The sequence below is a fragment of the Eublepharis macularius genome, chromosome 4 (genome assembly GCF_028583425.1).
Source record: "Eublepharis macularius isolate TG4126 chromosome 4, MPM_Emac_v1.0, whole genome shotgun sequence".
NCBI classification, from domain to species: Eukaryota; Metazoa; Chordata; class Lepidosauria; order Squamata; family Eublepharidae; genus Eublepharis; species Eublepharis macularius.
This window is the reverse complement of record NC_072793.1, coordinates 179,068,735-179,076,119: the sequence shown is the minus strand read 5'-3', so window position 1 is coordinate 179,076,119 and position 7,385 is coordinate 179,068,735.

Genomic DNA, 7,385 nt, shown 5'->3' with positions numbered 1-7,385 from the left:
CATTTTTAAAAAACTTTATTTTGTGTTGTTCGTGTTTTATTCTTTGTTGTGCAGTTGGTTCCCATCATAGGGAACAATGGGGCTGGCTGGCCAGCCATCTCTGTAGGTGGTGGGGGAATTTGAGGGAGGGTGTCTGTGGTTCAGGTGCTCTTTCACAGAGACCAGCTGGCACTCAGAAGTGTGCCCACCATTGTGGTACCCCTGGGCTGTGCAGAATTGCCCAGGGAAAGAGAGTTTAGAAGTTCCCAGCATAGGGAACAAAGGGAGAGGGCTGGCCTTTGCCAGCCTGTTCCTGGGGTTATGGGTGTGGGGCAGGTGGGGGGGATTTGGGTCTGTGAGGGGCTAATGTGGGGATTTGGGTCTGTGTGTGGCAGCTGGGGGGGAATTGGGTTTGTGTGGGGCTGTAAGGGGTGGACTTTAGGGGCTGAGAGGACCTACTTGGGGAGGCCATGAAATGCCCCCCCAAGTGGGAGCAGGCTGAGCCTTGGTGGGGGGTGGGAGGAGGGGTGGGAGGAGGGCCCCTGAGGGATGGGGGCATTTTGCATGCAAAATGCCACCCCTGGCAAGACAAGCCTCCCCCAGCTGTCAGTGGTAGAGAAAAGAGCACCTACTTGGGGAGGCCATGAAATGCCCCCCCGAGTGGGAGCAGTCTGAGCCTTGGTGGGGGGTGGGAGGAAGGGTGGGAGAAGGGCCCCAGAGGGTTGGGGGGCATTTTGCATGCAAAATGCCACCCCTGGCAAGACAAGCCTCCCCCAGCTGTCAGTGGTAGAGATTAGAGCACCTACTTGGGGAGGCCATGAAATGCCCCCCCCCAAGTGGGAGCAGGCTGAGCCTTGGTGGGGGTGGGAGGAGGGGTGGGAGAAGGGCCCCTGAGGGCTGGGGGGCATTTTGCATGCAAAATGCCACCCCTGGCAAAGGAAGCCTGCTTCTTCATTTTTTCCCCATAGGAAATAATGAAGAAGATGAGCAGCAGCATGCTAACAATATGCTGCTCCTTCTCTTTCTTATGGGAGGATAGGGGGACCTGCTTTGGGGGGCCATAACATGGCCCCCCCCCAAAGTCCAATCGGTCTGAAACTTGGGGGGTTTTTAGAGAGGGGTTAGAGGAAGGTCCCCACCAACTTTGGGCTGATTCGGTGAGAAAATGCCTCCCCCAGACGTCCGGGAAGACGGAGGCATTTTCCCATTGAAAAGCCGAAAGAAAGCCGAAAGAAGCCGAAACGTTTCGGCTTTTTTTCTTTTGGCTAGCCGAAACGTTTCGGCTTTCTCTGAAACGTTTCGGCTAACCCGAAAGAAGCCGAAACACTTTTGTTTCGGCTTTCTTTCGGCATTCAGAAAGCCGAAACGCACATCCCTAGTGACGAGGCCTGCACTTTATTCCTCATCCTTTGGTGTTAATTTAACTTGGTCAAGATGATATAAAAATCATTGGACAAGCGGCAGTGATTGAAGGAGACCCATATCAATATGCATGTTTCCATCTGTGGGGCAAGTAACAACCCCATGGGGTTGTTTTAGGTAGGGAAATGATGAGAGGTTAGCTTTAGATCCTCCCTCTGCTTCTGTCATTGCCCTGATCTGAACTGGACTCCTGGGCCAATTCAGCACTTTCTTGAACCATTCTGGCATAGTATAGTATTTTGAATATTCATAGAAAAAACTCTCAAAAAAAGGAGATGCAAGTAGTTCTTCAGCACTGTATCAAAGTAGGAGACACCGGATGTATTGGGTGGACATGCCAACTTTCATCAACTTAGAAGAGTTATTTTTAAAAGAATTTTCTTTAAAAAAACAACTTTAAAAACTTTTTAAAGAACTTTTAAAAAACAACTCAGAATGGAAATAATAGGAGAAGAAACACCAGGGTGGAAGTGTGCCCCCCCCCGTATTGTTCAGCTAAGCAGGATGCATCTGTGTCTGCTCCCATAATCTCTGACATTTGTGTATTGATATGATATATGTGAAGAGTAGAGGTGGACATGAAAAACTCACGGGCTGTTATTCCATGGTGTTTTACAGACCATGGACCATGAACTTTTCATGGTCCAGTGCTGGTTTGTGGACTGACCAATTCATTGGTCTGGGCCAGTGCCAGGAACACTTTAATCCCCCTTGCTCCAGCTGACTAGTGTTCCTGCCAGTCAGCTGGAGAAAGGGGGATTTAAATGTTAAACCACTCCTGGTGCTGCTTGTGAGTGGGGCAGGGAGGCTTTAACACCTCCCCCCCCACGTCTAGATTCACGGACCAACTGACTGGTGAAAAGTCCATGGGGTCTGTGGAACATGGATGCCCCACAACCCAACGGTTTGCAAATGCCAAACCAGCCTGGTCCATCTTAAATTTTGGTTCATTTTCCAGTCTGTGCCCACCTCTAGTGGAAAGTGTCAGAGGCAGCAGCTGTATCCAAGGGCCAGAAATGTTGGTCTCCTTGACTACAGCACTATTCTGCTTAATAATTAGAAGCTCGTCAAACCTAATTTCAAAGTTAGTTGGCAGGCACATCTGCTGCCTGCTCTGATAACGTGCTTGTTGCTGGCCCAATTAAACTTAGTTGCAGGGGACTGCCTGGGTTTGTGCCTAAGGGAATTGCTACTTCTGAGCAGCTCACAGGCTTTCATTTAACCATTGGTTACAGCAAATGCTATTCATTAACGAGAGCAGAATTTTTGCTACTGATTCAACTTGGATCAGAAAGTTTCATCAGGGCCTTCTGACTTCCTTGTTGTCTCTAGGTATCAATAGGCCACAGCTGCGAATACATGTAGTGATTACATTGTGCTACAAGCATCTGCATCCACTTCAAAGTAAAGTTGAAGACTTGTTACCCAATGAGGAGGTCTCCTCACATTGGGATCTCCAGCTGTGTATATGAAGATTGTCCCAGCTAGAGAACTCTTTCAATGACCAAACAGATGTTTCAATCAAAAAGGGGGATTTTTATTGAAAATAATAAAGATTTAACAACACGCAAAACTCACACACAAAAAACACTCAGAGCTAACCTAAGCGACTGCCTCTTGCCATATGTTCCTCGGAGAGCACTTCGTTCGGCAGACCAACATCTGCTGGTGGTCCCTGGCCCCAGGGAGGTTCGTCTTGCCTCAACCAGGGCCAGGAACTCTTCAGCCCTGGCACTGACCTGGTGGAACTCTGTCTGTAGAGACTCAGACCCAGCAAGATTTACTATCTTGCCACTAGGCCTGCAAGGTGGAGTTGTTCTGCCAGGCATACAGTGGTGGAGGCGAGCATCCTCCTCCCTCAGGACCTCCTCCCTCAGGACCTCCCACCAGGGGGGGATATTATCTCCCCGGTCTGCTGAACATCAAGCAGGTACCACTGGGACAAGCACAACTGTGATTAACATATGTTCATGTAAAGGTGTGCAAAGGCCATACATTCACAGAATCATAGAATCAAGGTTGGAAAGTTCCTCTAGGGTCATCTAGTCCAACCCTTGCACAATGCAGGAAATGCACAGTTACCTCCCCCCCCCCAAACACACACACCCAGTGACCCTTACTGCATGTGCAGAAGATGGCAAAACACCTTCAGGATCCCTAGCCAAATTGGCCTGGGGAAAATTGCCAAAGTGGTGATTGGCATTATCCTGGACATGTAATAAGAGGCCACAAGAACTAAGTGCTGATGTACTATCTTTCTGCCAGGCCTGCAAGGTGTAGTTGTTCTGCCAGGCATATGGTGGTGGAGGGAAGCGTCTTCCTCCCTCAATCGGCCTCCCACCAGGGGGGATATTATCCCTCCCCTGGTTTGCTGAACATCAAGCAGCTTATGTGATAGTTACCATCCAGGAAAGGGTGTCCAAGAGAGAGACAGCATTGAGCAACCAGTACATCAACATGGAAAAGCTCAAACAGAGGTCTGAGGGTGGATGCTGGATCCAAGAGCACGCACACACCTATTGCAGAGGGGTAGTCCAATTATACTGTGGAACATAACTTGGGGCAAGATTGCATCTTCTCCCCCCCCCCCCAATGACTTAATGGTTGTTCCAGGAGTGGGACAAAGAATTGGAAAGTTGTCTCCAAGGTGAGATAATGAACTGGGAAAGTCTGATAGAGACTTCTCGGGTGGAACTAAAGTTATCAACAATGATTGATGACCCGTGAAGTAAGGGTGGATAAGGCTGTCAGAGCCCTGAGTCACTTCTGAATAGGAGACTGGATAAGGGAAGATTGGTAGGGTGTTTAACGGTGATTCATTCAGAAACTCCTGGAGGAGAGCCAGTTTGGTGTAGTGGTTAAGAGTGCAGGACTCTAATCTGGAGAGCCAGGTTTGATTCCTCACTCCTCCACTTGAAGCCAGCTGAGTGACCTTGGGTTAGTCACAGCTTCTAGGAGCTCTCTCAGCCCCACCCACCTCACAGGGTGTTTTGTTGTGGGGATAATAATAACGTACTTTGTAAACCGCTCTGAGTGGGCATTAAGCTGTCCTGAAGGGCGGTATATAAATCGAATGTTATTATTATTTGTCTTATGCTCTATGCACAACTTTGGGCTATGGGGGCTGAAAGCTGGCCTCGCCTTTCATCTCACATGCTAGCGACTTTCCATCTCCTGCCCAGGATCTGGTTTCCATATTTCCACCTGCTTGGACAGTATTTTGTGTTTGAAACATTCAGAGAAAGGGCTTATGGCATAGGCATATTCAAGAGTCTTCTTAATATCGTAAGGGCAAGTCTGACCCCTAACACTGTGACCTGAACAAATTAGGCCAGCAATGTAAAGGGGCCCAGGTTCAACTAGTTTAATAATTTGTTCTGTCTGCCATTCTGTTTTCCCACTGCCCCAACACTTTTCCAACAAAGGGAAAGTAAACATGAAACAGTGGAAAGTGCTGGAGTGGAGGAAGTACTACTGTGATAAGCACAACTATGATTTATACACATTCATGTAAAGGTGTGCAGAGGCTGTGCATTCATACATACAAGTGATTACTCTCAGGATAATCACATGAGCTTTGCACAAACATTCTAATAATAACAACAATAATAATAGCATTCGATTTCTATACTGCACTTCAAGATGACTTATCACCCACTCAGAGCCATTGACGAAGTATGTTACTATTATCCCCACAACAACAAACACCGTGTGAGGTGGATGGGGCTGAGAGAGCTCCTAGAAGCTGTGACTTCTGATTGTGCATTTGATCAATGTGCATTGGAGGGGACTGGTTATGAGTGCATTTGTCCTTTCCTCAGTCTCCATCTGCACCCTGCAACCTGCAACAGAACAGAGAACAGAGATTTACCTGGGTAAGCACCAAGACTCAGACTTACCTTGGAGGGTTGCAGGAATTTTATGATTGTAAGAACTTTTACATCTGAAAGGTAAGATGGAGCAGTTTCATTACACTTCCTGGCTGATAAGTGAATTCGCTGTTGCTATTTATTGTTGTAATCCTAGTATATTTATTGTGTGTTTATTGTATTTAAGGAAGTTATCATCTGTACACTTGCCTGGTTTGGATCAAAAAGGATATATTTGTAATGAAATGTTTGATAGTTTTGTAGCACTGAGCACTATATATTTATTAATACTTGTTTAAGTATCCTGTTGATTGTTATTAGGTCCTTGGTGGGGGTTTCTCCTTTGTAGTGAGGCTCATACTGAGGCTGCCTCTTTGTTGTTCAACTCAAACAGCATGCAAAAAGGATTGCATTTGCCCATTAGCTGTCATTATCAATGGCCATGGATGGAAATTATATGATGTGTGTGGGGGGATCTCAACTCTTCTAAGGCACGTTTGTTCTGATGTCATTGCACCATAAAACGGAGTCATGATGGGAAATCACGCAATGAAGATACCATTGTTCCATGAGTTTTGCACGATGGTTAAGATGTGTGAAAACGGCCAAAGATGGTGTCAAGGCAAAAATCTCTAAATCTCAGCTCAGGGGTGTCAAACATAGTCTGTCCACAGGCCACACAGGTTTGCCAGAAAGCACACAGAATCCCTCATTTTTACATGAGAGAGCACCTCTTTGGAATGAAGTGACACAGTCCATTCTGCTACCTCAGGATTCTGCCAGCTCATTCCATTGCTCATGTAGACCCCTCAGAAAAAGCTGAAGTCCAGTCCTATCTTGGGATTTCCCAGCTTTCTTTGCTTTGAAGCTCCCTGATTGCTTTAATGTAGCTTAATTTATCACTTTTAGTATGCTGGTGTTTTGTAGATCACTTCCCTTGTAGAGGATGACTGCTTTGTAGGGGTAGCCTGTATTTCACTATACCCTACTGAGACCCCTTTCCTCCCCTAAACCTGCCTTCCTCAGACTCTACTCCCAAACCTCCTGGAATTTCCCAACAAGAAGTTGGCAACCCTAGGTCCGCCAGATGTTCCTCAGTGGCTCTTCTCACTCTGCCATGAAGCTCCCTTGGTGGCTGTGGGCCAGTCAGCCTAGCTTGTCTCTCGGAATTGTTATAAGGATGTTTTCATTAGTATATACACAAAAGTTGTCTCGGTTGTGTTATTTAGACCTGCTTCTCACCCTTTCATTCTCCTCTCCCCAAAGTTCTGGGAATAAAAAGTTTCTGATATGTCTCCATTCTGAAATCTCCATCCTCTACACATGTAGATGTGCCAGGTTGTTCTTACTGTACTTTTTATAATTCCAAACTTTGAGCAAATGAAGCTTAATGAGATTGTAACATTGATTTTCTGCTACTATTTTAAAATGTTTATCTCAGTGGGTTGGTAATGGGGTCTCTTTAAGCAGGAGGCCTCTGGTATTGCAGGGTTTTTCTCCCTGTGGTGGGTATGTGACTGCAAGCAGAAAGACACAGCCTCAAAATTGTTGCTGAAAAGAATTAAATGGTTTATTGGAAGGCACTATGTGAGAAACAGCAACATGACGCAAATCAAATGCGTGAGACAAGAATACATGGTAAAAGGGGTGTATATAATACCAAGAATGTATTTTTAGCTACAGTAAATAATATGGATTACGCTCATCTTATGTATACACTTAAAGCAAATAACATGGAATATATATAACACGGAATATATATCCTACACTGACCATCTGCAGGGACAATACAAGGGTAGCACTGCACTCATTAGAGGTCAGGGCAGAGGAATGGACTTAATTCTCCTCATATGTGCTTTATTTTCACAACCAGGGGCAACAGTCTCATTCCCATAACTTCTTCTAGTATCCCCTAAAAATATGCCAGCCAAAAGAGGGTATGACAGGAGAAGGTACATTCATTATTGAAGATGAGTGAGATTTCTCTTCCTGTTAGTGTTTGGTCTGCAGTGATAGGACTCCATGCTATCCAAAAAATGTTTTATTGATACAGATTTTCCCTCATCATTAATTTGGAGATAGAGGAAACAGGAAGAATTCCTACACTCTTATATG